Below are 20,313 nucleotides of genomic sequence, written 5' to 3' on the forward strand. Positions count from 1 at the left end.
AGAATATATGGAAACCAGATAGAGATGCAGCTCTGTTCAATATGATAAAGAACTTCTGAGCAGTCCAAACAGACCAAAAATTCAATGACCTTCCTTGGTAAGTAGTCTTTATATTGAACATCATGACTTTATGGGAAACTGGAGTAACTCCTTATTTGTTAATGTCCAAGAAAAACAACAACATCTCTTTACATGTTATGTAATGGGTAAACTGTGGCAAATTAAGTTTGGTGAAAATTAAGTTAAAGTGAAAACAAATTTCTGTATTGTAGAAAATTTAATAGAACCTTTAATAAAATAAAGTGCATTATGAATCTCCCGAAAAGAAATAGAGTGTCTAGGGTTTCCCAAGTCTAACTGACCAGAGAGTCCCTTCTTCAAGAAATACTAGTTAACATATCATGGGATACTAGTGTCTTGAAGATCAAAGGTCTATGGTTCTCTGCATGGAAGAAGGACATGAATTGGTAGAGGGTGGGAGTGCAGAGGGAAGAATGTTATGGACTGATCTGTGTCCTTTCCAAAATCCACGTGATGAAGTCCTAACCCCTAATGTAACTGTATTTGGAAAAGTGCTTTCAAAGAAGTAATTAAGGTTGACTGATGTCATAAAGATGGGGCCCTAATCTAATAGGGTTTATGTCTTTATTAGAAGAGGAAGAGTCACCAGGGCTCATACACTCAGAACAAAGGCCCTGTGAGGACACAGTGCCAAGGCGGCTGTCTTCAAGCCAAAGAGAGAGGCCTCAGGAAAACCCAGCCATGCTGGCTCCTTGATCTTGAAGTTCTAGCCTCCAGAACTGTGAGAAAATAAATTCTGTTGTTTAAATCACCCAGTCTTTGGTATTTTGTTATGGCAGCCCTTGCAGACTAATACATCCTCTAATGTTGGCTAACTCTAGGGTTACAGGTGTTCCCTTCAGCACTGAGCACAGTAGACAGGATTTTACTAACAGGAGCTAGGAGGTGAGTGTGTGTGTAGGTAATCCAGATCCAGATAGTGTCAGGTCACCTAGAAGCAACATGAACCAACAGGAAATAGTCCTTACTGTTAATTCACATCATCTTGTCCCATGATTGAAACTATTAAGCCTCAGTGATTCAAAGAAAATTGAATAGAACCAAAGCATAGGATCCCTAGATGTGCTAACTCCCTGTTCCCATGAGAGGCAGGGAACAAGGTCCTGCCAGACACAAGATCAAAATGTAAATATTCAGATCTCTGGGTCACTGTGACTCAGTGCACAGAGGCATGATCACAGTGGAGGGGAGGGGAGGGGGAGGGGAAGGGGAGAGGATGGGAGGGGAGGGGAAGGGAGGGGAGGGGAAGGGAGGGGAGGGGAAGGGAGGGGAGAGGAGGGGAGGGGAAAAAAGAGTTGGAGTGGACTGCCCTGGGGGTCCAGTGGTTAGGACTCTGGGCTTCCAACACAGGGGGCGTGGGTTCGATCCCTGGTCGGGGAACAAGGATCCCACATGCCGTGTAGTGTGGGAAAAAAAAAAAAAAAGGAGCCACATAGAGGCTGAAGGGGCCACATAGGGAAGGGAGAAGAGGACAGACAAAAGGCTAGAGTTACTTCAGTCAAATCTAGGTCACTAATTCTAAATTGCCACAAGAAGGCCTTGAAGGTGTTGGATGCCAAGAAGGAAGGAGCCGGGGGTTGGGGGTGAGCTGGTACAGAAATTAGGAGAGAAAAACAGAATTAAGTAGTAGAGTTCCAACTTCTCCCCAGCCAGCCCCCATCCTCAGCCTTATTTATTACTTGTACATATTAGGGTTCCTAGGAGGGGTTTTTAACTTGAAAACTTGAAGCACCAGTCTAGTTAATCTCTCTAGCTGTGGGGGAAGCAGAAAGCACCAAGTGGCAAAAGGACTGTCACAGCACTGCACCTTAGATGGAGGTGGAGGACAGGGGATGAGGCCTTGTCTCCTGATTCTCAATCATCCCCTCTCCCACTGGGATCCTCCTTCTTTCCAGATGATTCTCACACATGAAAAAGCCATGCACCCTGACCTGGTGCTCAGCCCTGTCTGCTTGCTCACTTAAAACATCAGCTATCCTTCCTGACTGCTCTGATGTGGCTGGTTTTACTCCTATTAACTCCAATTTCCAATATGTCTCCAGGTCTACCTCTTAGATTTCGATTTAAAGGCAATACACCAAAGTGAGTAAAAAGCATGGGCTCTTAACCTTAACCATAAACTAGCCATTTCTCTAAGTCCCTGTTGCCTCAGCTAAGGAACAGGGCAAAAACCGCAGTGACTCAGTGTCATAACATATTTTGGGAGGAATGTTAAGCATAGTATTGATTGGGTCTGCTAAAAACTAGTACTAATTTTGTCTAGTGGCCACTAATTTTATATCCTTTGTTGACTATCTGACTTGCTCCCATCCAGGTCTGTGCCAAGCCTTCTTCATTCTACTCCAGCTTCCAGACCAATCTGATTCTTCCACTGCAAAAGGCAACCCCAGAACTTACCAGTCAGAGCCAAGCTTACAATGGGTTCCCCTTCACCTTTCTTTCTCTCCCTTTCACAATATTTCTCTATACTCATCCCCTCTTCTCTGTCTTCCATGTCACAGGGAATGGTGTTACACTTGTGCTCTTAATCTTATTTCTTACTTTTCTATACTCCTCTAAGTAGACACCCTCCATCATGTTACCTTAAATTTCTTTTTCTTCCCTTTGTCTTTAAGACATGCTCAGTCCATCCTAGATCTTGCTGAAGCCTTTGTTTTTTCCATTCTCCTCCTTTGACTATCAAACATCTAAAAAAAAAATAACCCTATCTTTCCACTTCATCCTGATCACCCTTTGATTCCATTCCCAATCCTTTTAGCTAAAATTGCATTTTAAACTGCAACAGAACACCTCTTCTTGAAATATAATGGCTTCTTCTCAGTATTCATTCTCTTCAAACTTTCACAGTAAACAATAAAGTTTATAATTAACTCTCTTTATTAGAACATTCACTTCCCCTTTTTTCCATGAATGAACCTAATAGTTTCCTACATTAATTGGTATCATGATCTTGGGAAGATTATTTAAATCCTCTGAGCCTCAACTTACTCACTGATAAAATTGGATAATAAAAATTCCTCCCTCAATCAGTTGTCATGAATATCACATTCCATATCATTAAGAGCCTATTCCGTATCATATTACCCTATATCAAGCTCTAATTATGATCTTGGCATCTGATATACAAACACACACACACCAGAGATTTTACCTATTTATAGACACACATTATATATATATATATATATATATATATATATATATATATATATATATATATAATTGTATTTCACACTCAAAACCACTCTGTGAGGTATTATTTCTATGTTACAGATGAGGGAACTAAAATCTCCAGAACTTAACCTATGCACTCAAAGTCACACAGCCAACATTTATTAGAAATAAGATTGCAAATAAGATCCATGGGACTCAATGCACATTTTTTTTTTTTTTTCCAGGCTGCACCATGTGGCGTGTGGGATCTTAGTTCCCTGACTGGGGATCGAACCCATACCCCCTACATTGGGAGCGTGGAGTCTTAACCACTAAGACTAAACCACCTAAACCGTCAGGGAAGTCCCAATGCACATATTCTTAACTAAGAGATTATATTGCGCCCCAAACAGACGTGAGAGTCTAAATTTTAGGGAGGCATGCAATGTCATTTATTATCTTTTGTATGTGTTATGCTTCAGAATGTACTACAATAAGCCTGCCAAGCAAAGAATTGGTGAAGCAGAGTCTACTGCCTTCCCCCAGGTTTTCATACATATGTCCTCAAGATGAAAAGATAAATAACAGACATTTGGACAACTGTGCTTGGAAAATACAGTTTAAAATCTAATGTCAGCAACCCACAGCGGAGACTCTTGGCCTGTCAATAACAATCACAGCAACAATTACATGCACTGCACTTTAAAACAGACTTTCATGTAAAAGACTCCAATTATGTGAACTCTATTGGGGCTAGCAATAGGTCCCACTTGACATGGCATGAAACTAAGGCTCTGGGGTGGTCTCTGTGTCATTTGCCAACTATTTCCAGTTCTTCCCATTCTGGTTTTCAAGACTGGTGGTGCAGTGGTTAAGAATCTGCCTGCCAACGCAAGGGACACAGGTTCGAGCCCTGGTCCGGGAAGATCCCACATGCCGTGGAGCAACTAAGCCCGTGTGCCACAACTACTGAGCCTGCGCTCTAGAGCCCGGGAGCCACAACTACTGAGCCCGCATGCCACAACTACTGAAGCCCACGCGTCTGGAGCCCGTGCTCCGCAACAAGAGAAACCACCGCAATGAGAAGCCTGCGCACCACAACGAAGAGTAGCCCCTGCTCAATGTAACTAGAGAAAGCCTGTGCACAGCAACGAAGACCCAACACAGCCAAAAATAAATAAATAATTAAAAAAAAAAAGAGACAAGGTAACACTGTACCCAGTAACCTCTATGGTTAGGCCAGGCCACATCCACATGACAGTGAAGGAGAGTGACACCAGTGCCACTTCTGAGATGGAATATTCAATTGCTGTAAATGGAAATCCTCAGGAATGCATCTTCACTTCACCTTGACAATGAACAATATTCCAAATGGTGACTACCCTGTCTACTTGGAATCCACTGAAGGCATGCAGCACCATCAGCTGACCACCATACATGTATAGCGTGAGTAAAAATAAACTTGTACTGTTTTAAGTCACAGAAGTCTTGGGGTTACATGTCACCACAACATAACCAGCTCTTCCTAACTGATATGGGCTCATGGTGCAACTGACTTCCCCAAGATCACACAGCTAGAAAATGTCAATGCCTTTCTCCAAGCCTCATAAGTGCTAAGGTCACTAGTCCTTCCACTATATCCCAGCTTGCTTCATGGGTTTACTGCCTCGAAAATAAAACAACATTTTCCCAGGAGTCAAAATATAAACCTAAGTATAATCTGTCTGATCTGAGTTTAATATCCTCTATTTTGGTGAAATAAAGAAAGTTTGATATTTTCATTTACTTCGTAACTAGGCCAAGCAACCTATACTCAATCTCTTCTACTATATGAGGTTTAGAATTCTAAGTAACAACATTCCCCACCTCTAGAGCAGGCAGAAAAATACTTCTCACCTTGCGTAATCAATTTGTTGGTCAGATAGGAAGTAGCAATTGAGTGACAAAGACTGTATCACCACCCAGGGTGTGACATTGTGCTTTGAGAGCCTCTCAGAGCCAACACTGACTCTGGATGACCTCACAGGAAAGGTGGAGAAACCAAGCACTGCCTTAGAAACATGCCCCTTTCCTAGGGTCTGGCTGATGCAGTTGTGGTGACGGTCCTGAGCAGCCTCTGCATCACAGCCATCTCCATCATGAAGATCATTGGGGATCTCCTCTGTTCTGTACAGTGGCCCACCTCTGCACCTGCTCAGGTAAGTTAAGGGTAGATAGTGCCCTGTATAGCCATTAAGCTTGTTCTCTGAAATAGCCCCTCATAGGATGTGAACATCTCAGAGAAATGTCTGGTCATGTGATTTAAAGTATACTGGTTTGTAACAGAAACAGCCCTGGCCGGGAAAAGTAGACTCTTATGTCCCACCTGGAGTTGAGGGATTTGGATCTAGTGCATTCCTTTTAAGGATTTCTATTTCCATTCATGGAACCAAAAAAAAACTTATTTTTTCGTAAGTCTCCCATTTTATTAGGACACTAGAAATTGTTGGTGCTATTAGATACTACTCCTCAGTGCAAAGATGCAGAGAAACTTGTATCTCTCTCCAAATCAATACAGGAGGATTGAAATAAAGCACAATTCTCCAAAACCCAGGAGTCAACAATTAAACTTTTAAACAGTGAAAAATTACTTAAATAAAATAAGATTCTGATGCCTTGGAGATATTCCATTACATTCCTTTATATCAACTAGGAGGGGGAGAATATCAAAGATGGTGCTTCAGGCTCTTAGAAGTGGTGACTGCAATATTTTTATTGCTATCTGATTTAAAACATTATCAGAAACACGATGAACTCCAGAAAACGTCCCATGGTCAATAAACGGAGGAACTTTGGATGATTCTCTTACTTGAGCCAAGGCTTACCTAACCTATTGGCTATTTGGCTTCCTCAGCAAACAGCTGGATTTTGTGAAAGGACGGGGTAGGTGCTGAAACTCATCACCAGAGAACTACAGAGTCTCAATCGACAGACTTTACGTTAATTAATGAGACGTCACAACTTTGCTTTATTTTTAACATTTCCAACTGTATATCTCTTTCAGAAGCTGCCAGTCTGCCTTTAAAAACGGTGAGTATATTGAACCACACTTTAATTTCAGTTTAATTTCCTATTTAGTTTTACTTTAATTTCTTACTTACTATATTTAGCCAACAAATACTTATGAAATATATATGTAAGATTAATTCAGTATGCTTGGCGGGGGGGGGTGAAAGGGAAGGCAGCCACAGATAAATTGCCTTTGCTTTTCAGAAGGCAGCTGAAGAAAGATAACATACATATATGTAAATAACCATAGCCTAAAGAAAATATTCCAGAATTTAAAAAGAGCGGGAGAGGACTTCTAGCTGAGAAGTTGGTGATGTCTTCACGGAAGGGATAACATGTGAGAGGCAAGAGACAGTTACCTTGGTTAATTGCACAGACTCTGGATTCAAATCCCAGCCCTACCACTTACCAGCTTTTATGTTAGACAGGTTCTCTCTTTTTAAGCCCAAATTTCCCTCATCTGTAAATAGGGGTAATAGTAGAACCTATCCTATTCAGTTGTTCCGAAGATTAAACAAAGAAAATTCATGTAAGATTTAAGTTTAATGCCTGGCAAAGAAATGCACATATGTATATATATATATTATATATATATATATATATATATATATATATATATATACACACACACACACACACACACACACACACACATACACATATATATACACATATATATATATAAATAATAGAAGTGGTGCTGGTAGTACTAGTATTTGTCAGAGTGGTCATATTATTATCAATAGAAGCAGCCACAGCAGCGTCAGAATACTGGAGCTGGGACTTCCAAGATGGTACTGTGCTTCCTGTCCAGCAGAGGCCAGGGTAGCCCAGCTTGAGGACCAGGAGAAAAGCAGGACAGCCTCTTGTGACTGTCGCAGGTAGACTGCAGCATTTACGAGAAGCACCCAGTGGTGGCCATCCCCTGCCCCATCACATACCTGCCTGTTTGCGGTCTGACTACATCACCTATGGGAATGAATGCCACTTGTGTATTGAGAGCTTGTGAGTACTGCATGGGAAGAAAAAGCACCTAGGGTAGCGTCCTCCCCTGCAACCTTCTCCTCTTTCCACAAGCTTGCTTAACTCTCCAGAAGCTATACTCTGCCCACCCAGAGAAGCTGGGAGAGAGAGAAAACTTGCTGCCTCACAGTCAGATTAGGGTTGAGCCACCTGCTCTGCCAGCTTGGACTGGTCCCTCCATGGCAGAACCTCTAATTCCTGTCTGTCAATTGAGAGAGTCTAACAAGACCATGAGCTTCCAAACTGCTGTCCCCAGAGCCCAGGGGTTCTGCAGAGGCAAGTCAGGAGTCACCAAAGAGGTCAAGGGGATCATTTGGGGTGCTCTCCAATCCCAACCAGCTTTGGACTATTTTAAGGAGTAGAGTTCCAAATAATTTCTTATTGGAAGAAAGGGTTCTGAATCCCACACTAAAAAATAATTGAAAACCACTATCCTACATGACTTCTAAGAGACTTAACAGCCAACAGATGATTCTTAGATAAACTGTAGCCAGAGGGTCTTTACCCTCCTCAATTTCCTAGTGGCTCTGAGTATCTGCAGCCTTAGGGAGATAGGGAGGATAAGGCTACTACAAAGATTATATTTTCTTTGATCTAAAATAGGGGAATACAAGCTGTCAGTACTTGGACCAGAATCCCATGAACATGTTTTAAGTATTCTGTTTGGCCTGCACAGGGTTTTGGAAGGCAATACTAACCAGGCAGATGTCACTTCTTTGGTACAAAACAGGCAACTCAGCATTTACTATCCTAACACCAAGTCCCCTTTGCTCACTGTTAACTCTCTTTTAGACCACTGGATTTTGGCCACTTATCTCAGATCTTGTGGTTTTTCATCTTTGTGACTATCTTATCAAGTTAAAATACGGAGTTAGGGCCTGAGCCCAGGAGGATATGTCTACATATTGATTCCTACTCAGGAACTTCTATTTCACAAAAGGGAAGATTCTCTAATGTGCACAGACACTGGGTCCTCAACCTAGAAACCAGCCTGTGTCCAAGGACACTGAAGGGGACATGTGGTGGAAGTTCTCACTAGTGCAGGATCCAGCCTCATCACAGGCCCTGCTGACCAGAAAAGGCTGAGGGGCAGCCCACCTCAGCTTCCCTTGTCAGAAGTCCTCCTTCTTTGTTGTTTTAAGACATTGGGTGATCGGTCTGGGCTCTGGGATAAGTGGAGGCAGCAGGTGGGATGGAAGTGTCACTGGTCTAGGGACATTCTGCTTCTGCCTCTGTCAGAAACTGCCTGCGGCCAGGACATTCCTTTTTAGGGACTCATTTTCCTCATCTGTAAGATGAGGTTCTGCCTATAATCTCTATAGTTCCTTTCAGCTCTAATATTGTATAAAATTTCCTCTTGTGTTAATGAATCATGTTAACTGTGTTGTTCCCATAGGAAGAGTAATGAAAAAGTTCAGTTTCTTCATGAAGGAAGATGTTAACTTCTCCATAGACATGGATACAGAGCAAGGATATCATCATTGTCATCTTCATCATCCCTGGGCCTTTTCCCTCATGTTGGCACAGGTTCCCAGGGGGCGGGGTTGGTAGGGAGGGGGCAGACACAGATTCAGAGTTATCTTTGTTGGGTGGAGAAAGTTGTGCTCTCCTTCAGACTCCCACCTCACTGACTGACAAATACAAACATGTCAAAATAAACTAAAAAGTACAATGAAATTCTAACAATTCATTGTTGAGGTCTAAGTATCAAATAAAATAATTGTGCTTATTAAAAACTTTGTAGAACTATCATCTACCTAGTAACCTTAATAGATCAAAAGATAAAAACCCATTTTAAATGGAACATAAAGAGCAAAATATGTATAACACCAATAGCAATGGTCATACATTTTTTTAGGAATGACATGCCTTCATAACTACAAATTTATTCCATAAATACATTTTATAGTAATAATTTTATAGCAAAAATTATCAAAATAAACCAGTGAACTTTCTGACACAGCTTAAACAATCTAACTTAATCCTAAGGTTTAAAAGCTATAATTTTAGAATAAATTGGCAAAAATACTTTCATCTGCAATAGAGACACTATTTGGGTAATTTATTTTCTAATTGTTCTAATGAAACTCTAATTCCTAGTCGAGTCTTCTTTACTTGACATACCAGTCTGTTTTAACAAGGATGCTGTGTGATTGTACTCAGGGAGTAGGGCACACTTGTAAATGCTACTCTAAATTTAACACAGCTCTGAACCACCTTTATTATTTTAATTATCAATCTAATTGTGCCACCAAAGTCAGCTATTCCATGTTAATAACTACTGACCCATGATTTTAGACTCCCAACCCTCTAATCCTAATGTTAAATGCATAATTTATCCATAAACCTAGCCAGTTCATAGTGTTTAACTCAAATCTATGCTTAACACTAAGCTCACAATATTTGACTCCAATCTGTTAATCACAATAAGACGCTCAGTAATCTAATAATTCTCAGCCTTTGATGTTTCTGACACACCTTCTCAACCCAGTCATAGACATGAAGAACCAGTATCTAAGTGCACAAAAGAGAAGAAATATTGGTCCAGAAATGCTGAGTAGTGAATAAAAACAAAAGACCACTCTTTCTCCTTCCTTTTCATTTCCTCTTTTTCCTATCAAATAGTTTTCCTTTTCTCTATCTTATTTTTTTCTCTTTCTATATATTCCTTCTCTGTGATTTTTTATTGCTCTTTTAACTTTTCCTAACTTTTCCTTAAATTCAATACCTTTTTCTCATTCTCTCTAGCCCCCATAAGTATCTTTTATTTATTCAAGCCTTCCAACATCCATACCTCAAGGTCTGACTGTTAATCCCTTTGCAGCGATGGTCAGATGAGCACATATGCCCACATACACCCTTGGGGAAAATTTATATTTTTAGGCATTTGTCTCAAAATGAAGAGAGCTTGGGACCCACCTCCAAAACTTTTATCACATATATTATTCTGTAGTCAAATCCTCACCTAGGCTTGAGGCCTAATTTATAGCTTATATCTCAACATTTAGAAATAAATTCTAATTTCACATAAATACAAAAAATGTTCACCTTATATCTAAATCCCAATTTTTACCTTTCACAGCTACTTCTATAGCATAATTCTTAACCATTCTCCTCAAAAGCCAACTCTTAATTCTCTCCTTTAACTCAAACGTTGAAATGGAAATCTTTAACATTATTCTGCATACGATTCATTTCATATAAATAAATCTGAGAACCAAAATTGAAGTCAGTCCTGAACTTTTAAAACTGTCAGCCAAATTTTTTGTTGTCTCTGGGTCTTATTTCTATTCATTGATTGAATCAAAATGCCTGTTTATATGAATACCATACTCTGCTTGTGTGTGACTGTGTCACTGGAAGCTATAATCTCACTTTGCATGTTAATAAGTACTTAGGTGTATGTTCACACGTGACTCTTTATAGATGACCAGATCATTGCTGGTGGCCCCAGTGATCTGGCCAGAAGAACTGTATTTGAAAGTCATTATGCATGAGAAAATAGTGAGTTACTCATTTTCAGTTTATAAATATGTAGGTTGTTCCATTTAATATCTTACTGTTGACTATTTACACTGGTACAAATAAGTCCCTGTTGTTGGTTTCCTCAAGTACTGAAAGGTTTAAGTTGAATTAAAATAAAAAGTTAAAACACAAGATAACAGAAAAAATTAAACATGGCTAAGGAATTTTCATTTATAACAAAATCATTTTTCAACCTGAACTGTTTCTTTGACTCCAGTTGCTTTAAAGTTAAATGATTTCAAGCCAATTCTGTGCCTCTGTGACAAGCTGCTTCTATTGAGACCTAATTGAGTCTGCCTTATTGCATGTCTCTCTGAGTTTGGGTCTCCTGGTTATCAGTTTGTGTCTAAAATGCTGACAGGAAGTGTCTATTTCTAATAGTCTTGTTTATTTCCCACTGTGTCTATAAGCAATCTCACAGAGTTGCCTGAGAAGTGGGACAAGCAAATAGGTTCCTCACCTTCCACAGTCATTCTGCCACACCAGTGAAGACACGATGCACTTGTGGCTTCCTCAAGCCAATGACCTGGGACCTCTGTGTGCTTTGGGAACTTTGGGGAAGGGATCAGTCTTGCCCACATACTTGGAGCTCTGGATTATAAGCCTGGATCTGGAAAGCCAGATATCTAATCACAAATGTAAATGTGAAGTAAATTTATTTTTAAAATTTTACATTTCCATGTTTAGGCCTTGGAGAAGACATGATTTTATTTAGTTTTACTCGCTTCTCTGTACTCATCAACATTTGCATCATTGAGGTCTTTATCATCCTCATCATCATTGTCTTCATTATAAAACTCCACCAAGCAACTCAGGAGAACACAATGAACCTTTAAATACAAGACTGTGTGCTTACCCCAACCTGAACATTTACCAGGTGTGTAGCTGTGGGTAGGTCACTCTATGAGTGCAATATCCTTTTCCTTACTGATAAAATAAAGAGAATAATAATCCCTAGTTTAACCTGTATACTGTGAGAATCAGATGAGATATGCATGTGTACATGCTTTGTAAATTATAAAGTCTGATAGACATGAAAGGGATGATTATGATGTGTATGCTCTTTCTTCTCCAACATTTACAAAGGCATAAAAACATATACCACATTTTTTGCAATATGCTTGGCATGTTAAAGTCTCATGACCAGTAAATTCTCAGGTACTTTTCCTTGGTTTGAGAAATGGGAACATTTCTGTGCATTAGAAATTGATACTAGAAAGTGAAAAGGAGAATATGTAGTTTAAACATATAAGATTATACACATTTACTTATACAGTTTGCCCCATTTGAACATGGTCTCACTTAATAGCATGAGTAAAATTGCAATAAAAATGATATTTACATAATCTCAAGGAATATTATTACAACGTATTAATTAATTTTGAAAGGAAAAGAGAGTAACTTTACAGTGGAGAACCTGGCAGCTACTAACTTACTCGAGTGATTAAAGTTAGCATCATTAGTGATGGGGCAAATCAACATCATGTATGCACACGTCAGGGGTGGGTCCAGGGGTGTATCTAGCAGCTGTGGACTTTGTTGGTGCACTCACCAGGTAGTGGGTGGCATCACAGGATCCCAATGACCAGCACCTGGGAAGGAGTACCCAGAGGTCCCTTTCAAGGCAGGAGCACTCTGGTTCTGCCGACGTAACACCACAGCTTGGAGCCAGATCTAGGGTGAACAGATCCTGGGGGAGCCCTACCACAGAGGCAGACCAGGTCCCAGGCAGCAGCAAAATCACTTCGATTCCTAAAGCCACAACAGCCCAGCTCGCAGAGCCTAGCACTAGGTCTGGGACAAAAACAATGGAGAAAGGGACGCAAAATTGGGCTGCCTCTGGGCAGAACAACAAACACCTGCACATGCAGCCCATAGGTTCACTTTGACCACATGGGCCTCACTTGCTTCAGCACTCACCTCCTTGGGGACAGAGCACACATGTAAAGGCAATGGACCCTTAATGAAATCAACCCTCAGGGCTTCTACTCTAAAATCTGGGGAGGAGACCCCACCCTCAACAGGGCTGTGACAGCCACGCAGCAAAGAAGAGGCCCCTCCCATCATCCAGTGCAGGCTCTGGTCACCACAACACCATCACACCCCTTATCAAGGGGATAATGGCCAGCACATGCTGAGGAAAGAAGTGGCTGGCATCCATACCAAAAATAGCCCTGGCACCAAAAATACTGGACTTACACAGTCTACACACGGATGTTCCCACATAAAAACACCCCTTCAAGGCCACAGTAGATAACTTGTTCTGTCTCTATGAGTTTATGGGAAACAGTTAAGTAACATGAAAAAGCAGAGGAACTATTCCCAATTAAAAGAACAAGAGAAATCCCCTGAAAGAACAAACAATGAAACAGACCTCTCAAGTCTACCAGACCCCAAGTTCAAAAAGGAGGTAATAAAAATGCTAAAGGAAATAAGAAAGATTATCAACAGAAATGCAGATCAGTGTAACAAGGAACTAAAAACTATAAAGAGGAACCAATCAAAATTAGACAACTCAATTGCCAAGATAAAAACCAAGCTAGGGCTTCCCTGGTGGCACAATGGTTGAGAATCCGCCTGCCAATGCAGGGGACACGGGTTTGAGCCCTGGTCTGGGAAGAGCACACGTGACGCGGAGCAACTAGGCCCGTGAGCCACAACTACTGAGCCTGCGCGTCTGGAGCCTGTGCTCCGCAACAAGAGAGGCCGCAACAGTGAGAGGCCCGCGCACCGCGATGAAGAGTGGCCCCCGCTCGCCGCAACTAGAGAAAGCCCTCGCACAGAAACGAAGACTCAACACAGCCAAAAAAACTAAAATTAATTAATTAAAAGAAAAACAAACAAAAAAACCAAGCTAAAAGGAATGAATAGCAGACTAAGTTTCACAGAAGAATAAATAAGTGATCTGGAAGACAGATTAACAGAAATCACTCAATTGTATCAGCAGACAGAAAGACAAATGAAAAGAAAATGAAAGCAACACATGAGATGTATGGGATAATATAAAATGTGCAAACCTATGCATAATAGGGATTCCAGAAGGAGAAGAAAGAGAAGAGGGGATCAAAAATATATTTGGAGGACTTCCCTGGTGGCACAGTGGTTAAGAATCTGCCTGCCAACACAGAGGACATGGGTTTGAGCCCTGGTCTGGGAAGATTCCACATGCCACGGAGCAACTAAGCCTGTGCACCACAACTACTGAGCTTGCGCTCTAGAGCCCACGAGCCACAACTACTGACCCTGCATGCCACAACTACTGAAGCCCGCATGCCTAGAGCCCATGCTTCACAACAAGAGAAGCCACCACAATGAGAAGCTCACGCACTACAACAAAGAGTAGCTCCCACTCTCCGCAACTAGAGAAAAAAGCCCACAAGCAGCAATGAAAACCCAATGTAGCCAAAAATAAAATGAATCAATTAATTAATTAAAAAAAAAAAAATATATATATATTTGGAGAAATTACTGCTGAAAGCTTCCCAAACCTGAAGGAAACAGATATCCACATATGAGAATCAGAGAGGGTCCAACACAAGATGAACCCAAACAGACCCACAACAAGACATCATAATTAAAGTGGCAAAAGTTAAAGACGGCTTCCCTGGTGGCGCAGTGGTTGAGAATCTGCCTGCTGATGCAGGGGACATGGGTTCGAGCCCTGGTCTGGGAAGATCCCACATGCCGCGGAGCAACTAGGCCCATGAGCCACAACTACTGAGCCTGTGCATCTGGAGCCTGTGCTCCGCAACAAGAGAGGCCACAATAGTGAGAGGCCCTCACGTCGCGATGAAGAGTGGCCCCCTCTTGCTGCAACTAGAGAAAGCCCTCACACAGAAACGAAGACCCAACACAGCCAAAAATAAATAATAAGAAAAAACAAATAATAAATAAATTTTAAAAAAAAAGTTAAAGAGATTATTCTAAAGTCAGCAAGAGGAAAACAGAAAGTTACAAGGGAACCCCCATAAGGTTATCAGCTGATTTCTTTGCAGAAAATTTGTAGGCCAGAGGGAGTGGCATGATATATCAAAGTGCTGAAAGAGAAAAACCTGCAACCTAGGATACTCTACCCAGCAAAATTATCATTTACAATAGAAGGAGAGACAAAGAATTTCTCAGAGAAGCAATAACTAAAAGAATACAACAATACTAAACCTAATAGCAATATTTAAGGTCTCCTCTAAATAGAAAAGAAGCAAAAACCTATAGGAAAGGGAAAAACACAATAGGAAAGGCAAATATATAAAAGGATTGAAGATCACTTAAATAAACCAGTACACAGACTAAGAAACAATCAAAAAAATTTTTGTAAAAGCAATTATAACTATAATCAACAGCAAAAAGATGTAAAATAGGACATCAAAATCGCAAAATGTGAAGAAGGGAGGAAAAAGGTGTAGGCCTTTCAGAATGTGTTTCAACCTATATGACTATCAATCTAAAGCAAGTTGATAGAGTTATGGGTTAACATACTTGAAAACCAGGGTAATCACAAATCAAAAACATACAAAAGACTGACAAAACAAACAAAAATGTAAAAAGAAAGGAACTTAAGCAAAATACAAAAGAAAACCATCAAACCACAAAAGGAAAAACAAAAACATGACATGAACCAAGAAGAACTACAAAATCGACTGGAAAACAAGGTAAAAATGGCAATAAACACATACTCAACAATAATTACTTTAAATGTCAAAGGACTAAATGCTTGGATCAAAAGACATAGAGTCACAGATTAGATAAGCCAAGAACTACAATACGCTTCATACAAGAGACTCACTTTAGGGTGAAAGACATATAAACTGAAAGTGAGGGGATGTAAAAAAGATATTTCATGCAAATGGGAATGACAAAAAGCAGGGGTAGCAATACTCAGACAAAATAGACTTTAAAAGAAAGTTCATAAAGAAAGACAAAGAAGGACATTATATAATGATAAAGGAATCAATACCAGAAGAGAATATTACATCTGTTGACAAATACACACCCGATATAGGAGCACCAAAATATATAAGACAAATACTAAAACATAAAGGGAGAGATGGACAGAAATACAATAATAGTAGGAGACTTTAACACCCCACTGACATCAATTGACAGGTCTTACAGATAGAAGATCAATAAGGCAACACAGATCCTAAATGACATAACACCAGTTGGACTTAATTGGCATCTGCAGGACACTACATCCAAAAAAAAAGAAAAACCAGAATGCACATTTTTTTTCAAGTGCACATGGAACATTCTCTAGGATACAACACATGCTAGGTCACAAAACAAGCCTCAACAAATTCAAGAGGATATAAATCATTTCAAGCATCTTTTCTGACCACAATGGTATGAAACTAGAAATCAACCACAGAAAGAGAAATGAGAAAAAAAAACAAAAATGATTACACAGAGACTAAACAACATGTTACTAAAAAAACAGTGGGTCAATGATGAAATCAAAGAGGAAGTCAGAAAATACCTTGAGACAAACAACAATGAAAACACATCCTTACAAAATCTTATGGGATGCAGCAAAAGCAGTTCTAAGAGGGAGTTCATAGCAATAACAGGCCTTCCTCAAGAAACAAGAACTATCACAAATACACAACCTAATCTACCACCTAAAAGAATTAGAAAAAGAACAAACAAAACCCAAAGTCAGCAGAAGGAAGGAAATGATACAGATTAGAGAGGAAATAAATGAAATAGAAATTTTAAAAAAACTGAAAGGATCAATAAAACCAAGACCTGGTTTTTTTGAGAGGATAAACAAAACAAAAACCTCTAGCCGAGCTCAGCAAGAAAAAAAGAGAGGGGACCCAAATAAACAAAATAAAAAATGAAAGAGGGGAAATAACAACTGATACCACAGAACTAAAACAAAAGTCATGAGAGAATACTATGAACAGTTATATTCCAACAAATTGGACAACCCAGAAGAAACAGACAATTTTCTAGAAACATACAGCCTACCAAAATTGAGTCAAGAAGAAAAAACAGATAATCTGAACAGACCAATCACTAGAAGTGAAATAGAATCTGTAAACAAAACAAAACAAAAAAACACAAAAACCAAAACTCCCTGCAAACAAAAGTCCAGGACTGAATGGCTTTATTGGGGAATTCTACCAAACATAAAACGAGGAACTTGCAGGCTTCCCCAGTGGCACAGTGGTTGAGAATCCGCCTGCCAAAGCAGGGGACACAGGTTCAAGCCCTGGTCCAGGAAGATCCCATATGCCATGGAGCAACTAAGCCTGAGCGCCACAGCTAATGAGTCTGCACTCTAGAGCCCAAGAACCACAACTACTGAGGCCCACGTGCCACATCTACTGAAGCCCACGCGCTCTAGAGCCCATATTCCGCAACAAGAGAAGCCACCACAATGAGAAGCCCGTGCAATAGAGTAGACCCTGCTCGCCGCAACTAGAGAAAGCCCGCGCAAGGCAATGAAGACCCAACACAGCCAAAAATAATTAAATAAAAATAAATTTAAAAAAAAAGAAGAACTTACACTGATCCCTCTCAAACTCTTCCAAAAGACTGAAGAGGAGGAAACACTTCCAAATTCATTCTATGAAGCCAAAATTACCTTGGTACCAAAACCAGACAAAGACACTACAAAAAAAAGAAAATTACAGAACAATATCTTTGACGAATATAGATGCAAAAATCCTCAGCAAAATATTAGCAACTGAATCCAACAATACATAAAAAGGATCATAAACCATGACCAAGTTGGATTTATTCTTGGGTCGCAAAGATGGTTCAACATATGCAAATCAATCTATGTGATACACCATGTTAACAAAAGAAAAGACAAAAACCATATCATCGAGAGGGCAGAAAACAGAAGCAAGAAGAACTACAATCCTGCAGCCTGTGGAATTAAAACCACATTCACAGAAAGATAGACAAGGTGAAAAGGCAGAGAGCTATGTGCCAGATGAAGGAACAAGATAAAACACCAGAAAAACAACTAAATGAAGTGGAGATAGGCAACCTTCCAGAAAAAGAATTCAGAATAATGATAGTGAGGATGATCCAGGACCTCGGAATAAGAATGGAGGCAAAGATCGAGAAGATGCAAGAAATGTGTAACAAAGACCTAGAAGAATTAAAGAACAAACAGAGATGAACAATACAATAACTGAAACGAAAAATACACTAGAAGGAATCAATAGCAGAATAACTGAGGCAGAAGAATGGATAAATGACCTGGAAGACAGAGTGGTGGAATTCATTGCTGCGGAAGAGAATAAAGAAAAAAGAATGAAAAGAAATGAAGACAGCCTAAGAGACCTCTGGGACAACATTAAACGCAACAACATTCACATTATAGGGATCGCAGAAGGAGAAGAGAGAAAGGACCCGAGAAAATATTTGAAGACATTAGAGTCGAAAACTTCCCTAACATGGGAAAGGAAATAGCCACCCAAGTCCGGGAAGCGCAGAGAGTCCAAGGCAGGATAAACCCAAAGAGAAACACACCGAGACACACAGTAATCAAATTGGCAAAAATTAAAGACAAAGAAAAATTATTGAAAGCAGCAAGGGAAAAGTGACAAATAACATACAAGGGAACTCACATAAGGTTAACAGCCGATTTCTCAGCAGAAATTCTACAAGCCAGAAGGGAGTGGCATGACATACTTAAAGTGATGAAAGGGAAGAACCTACAACCAAAATTACTTTACCTGTCAAGGATCTCATCCATATTCGACAGAGAAATCAAAAGCTTTACAGACAAGAAAAAGCTAAGAGAATTCAGCACCAACAAACCAGCTCTACAACAAATGCTAAAGGAACTTCTCTAAGTGAGCAACACAAGAAAAGGACCTACAAAAACAAACCCAAAACAATTAAGAAAATGGTAATAGGAACATACATATCAGTGATTACCTTAAATGTAAATGGATTAAATGCTCCCACCAAAAGACACAGGTTTGCTGAATGGATACAAAAACAAGACCCATATATTTGCTGTCTACAAGAGTCCCACTTCAGACCTAGGGACACATACAGACTGAAAGTGAGGGGATGGAAAAAGATATTCCATGCAAATGGAAATCAAAAGAAAGCTGGAGTAGCAATACTCATATCAGATAAAAGAGACTTTAAAATAAAGAATGTTACAAGAGACAAGGAAGGACACTACATAATGATCAAGGGATCAATCCAAGAAGAAGATATAACAATTATAAATATATATGCACCCAACATAGGAGCACCTCAATACATAAGGCAACTGCTAACAGCTATAAAAGAGGAAATTGACAGTAACACAATAATAGTGGGGGACTTTAACACCTCACTTACACCAATAGACATATCATCCAAACAGAAAATTAATAAGGAAACACAAGCTTTAAATGACACAACAGACCAGACAGATTTAATTGATATTTATAGGACATTCCATCCAAAAACAGCAGATTACACTTTCTTCTCAAGTGTGCACAGAACATTCTCCAGGATTGATCACATCTTGGGTCACAAATCAAGCCTCAGTAAATTTAAGAAAACTGAAATCATATCAAGCATCTTTTCTGACCACAACACTATGAGATTAGAAATCAATTACACGGAAATAAAATGTAAAAAACACAAACACATGGAGGCTAAACAATACGTTACTAAATAACCAAGAGATCACTGAAAAAATCAAAGAGGAAATCAAAAAATACCTAGAGACAAATGACAGTGAAAACATGATGATCCAAAACATAAGGGAGGCAGCAAAAGCAGTTCTAAGAGGGAAGTTTATAGCAATACAATCCTACCTCAAGAAACAACAAACATCGCAAAGAAACAATCTAACTTTACACCTAAAAGAACTAGAGAAAGAACAAACGAAACCCAAAGTTGGCAGAAGGAAAGAAATCATAAAGATCAGAGCAGAAATAAATGAAATAGAAACAAAGAAAACAACAGCAAAGATCAATAAAACTAAAAGATGGTTCTTTGAGAAGATAAACAAAATTGATAAACCATTAGCCAGACTCATCAAGAAAAAGAGGAAGAGGAGTCAAATCATTAAAATTAGAAATGAAAAAGGAGAAATTACAACAGACACCACAGGAATACAAAGCATCCTAAGAGACTACTACAAGCAACTATATGCCAATAAAATGGAAAACCTGGAAGAAATGGACCAATTCTTAGAAAGGTATAACCTTCAAAGACTAAACCAGGAAGAAATAGAAAATATGAACAGACCAATCACAAGTAATGAAATTAAAACTGTGATTAAAAATCTTCCAACAAACAAAAGTGCAGGACCAGATTGGTTCACAGGTGAATTCTGTCAAACATTTAGAGAAGAGCTAACACCCATCCTTCGCAAACTCATCCAAAAATTTCAGAGTAAGGAACACTCCCAAACTCATTCTATGAGGCCACTATCACCCTGATACCAAAACCAGACAAAGATACTACAAAAAAAGAAAATTACAAAAAAAAAAAAAAAGAAAGAAAGAAAATTACAGA

At 39.5% G+C, this 20,313-nt stretch overlaps 1 protein-coding gene and 1 long non-coding RNA gene across 10 annotated transcripts in view; one reads left to right on the forward strand and one right to left on the reverse strand.

The window, feature by feature from the left end:
- The window catches only part of LOC309624568, a 94,988-nt gene extending 74,682 nt beyond the window's left edge, over positions 1–20,306 (forward strand). Inside the window, exons 3-5 of the long non-coding RNA XR_014242023.1 lie at positions 5,310–5,432; positions 6,278–6,303; positions 8,702–20,306. This is a non-coding gene — a long non-coding RNA (uncharacterized lncRNA). The remainder of the gene's footprint in view (positions 1–5,309; positions 5,433–6,277; positions 6,304–8,701) is intronic.
- LOC309624563 (seminal plasma acrosin inhibitor A1-like) overlaps positions 1–20,313 on the reverse strand; it is a 152,025-nt gene that overhangs the window by 62,033 nt on the left and 69,679 nt on the right. The gene's annotated exons all lie outside the window — the stretch shown is intronic.

The sequence above is a fragment of the Balaenoptera borealis genome, assembly GCF_965194805.1.
Source record: "Balaenoptera borealis genome assembly, chromosome: 2".
Taxonomy (NCBI): Eukaryota; Metazoa; Chordata; class Mammalia; order Artiodactyla; family Balaenopteridae; genus Balaenoptera; species Balaenoptera borealis.